Below are 306 nucleotides of genomic sequence, written 5' to 3' on the forward strand. Positions count from 1 at the left end.
GCGTCCCTCTCCCCGGCTCCGGGGACACTCTGCCCCGCCTGTGATTTCTGAGGCGCCGAACCGGCACCGGGCGAGGAGAGTGGGTCACAAACCCCCGGAGCCCTCGCCTGGGGAAACGGATGGTCCCGTACAATTACCCCGGGGCATAGGCGGCCTCCCGGAACGCGCTGGGGGCCCCTACGTGTCCATCCCTTGACATCACTCGGCCCCCATTTTCCTGCAGATCGGCCTTTATCCCGAAAATCGGTGTCCTCCGCAAGGCTCCATCTCTCGCGCCCCACGCTGCCCAGCCCTGAACTCTGGCGC

The sequence above is a fragment of the Myotis davidii genome, unplaced genomic scaffold, assembly GCF_000327345.1.
Source record: "Myotis davidii unplaced genomic scaffold, ASM32734v1 scaffold174, whole genome shotgun sequence".
Lineage (NCBI taxonomy): Eukaryota > Metazoa > Chordata > Mammalia > Chiroptera > Vespertilionidae > Myotis > Myotis davidii.